The sequence below is a fragment of the Propithecus coquereli genome, unplaced genomic scaffold, assembly GCF_000956105.1.
Source record: "Propithecus coquereli isolate 6110/MARCELLA unplaced genomic scaffold, Pcoq_1.0 Scaffold158, whole genome shotgun sequence".
Lineage (NCBI taxonomy): Eukaryota > Metazoa > Chordata > Mammalia > Primates > Indriidae > Propithecus > Propithecus coquereli.
The window spans coordinates 359,204-359,851 of record NW_012140302.1 but is presented as its reverse complement, the minus strand read 5'-3'; the positions used below and the strand labels follow the sequence as shown (position 1 = coordinate 359,851).

Genomic DNA, 648 nt, shown 5'->3' with positions numbered 1-648 from the left:
TTTGGACCAGAAACCCTGATGACATCACCCAGGAGGAGTATGGAGAATTTTACAAGAGCCTCACCAATGACTGGGAAGACCACCTAGCAGTCAAGGTGAGAAGCCTCATGTGTTGTGTTGACTCAGCTGTAGAGGAGCAGGTAGAAGGGTGTTGCCAGGTAGTAGACACATGGAACTTGCCCAACTGGGCAGCTGAGAACTCGGAAAGCCATGGAGCCCTGTGAGTTCACTTATTGATGACCCTGCCATGGTGGAGAAATGCTGTCCCTTTCAGTGATCTCACTTTGTCCCTGGTAGAAATCTTGGTGTACTGCCCATGACAGCCTAACACATGTAGGATTCTGATTAAAGTGGTTATTTTCTTATTAAAGGATTGTATACAGCCATTACCATTCTAGATTAGGGCATTAGGGCCCAATTGTGGTCCTACCTGTAATATGCTTGATCCTCCCTAAGCACAAGGGTTAATTGTTCCAGTTGCAGATAATTTGGTGTTGGGGCTATGCTCTTGTCCCGAAATAGACTACTGGCTTATCTTGGGTTTCTTCCCTTCAGCACTTCTCTGTAGAAGGTCAGTTGGAATTCAGGGCATTGTTGTTCATCCCTCGTCGGGCTCCCTTTGACCTCTTTGAGAACAAGAAGAAAAAG

The 648-nt window shown here is 46.3% G+C and overlaps 1 protein-coding gene across 2 annotated transcripts in view; it reads left to right on the top strand.

The window, feature by feature from the left end:
* HSP90AB1 (heat shock protein 90kDa alpha (cytosolic), class B member 1) overlaps positions 1–648 on the top strand; it is an 8,841-nt gene that overhangs the window by 2,735 nt on the left and 5,458 nt on the right. The window lies entirely within an intron of this gene.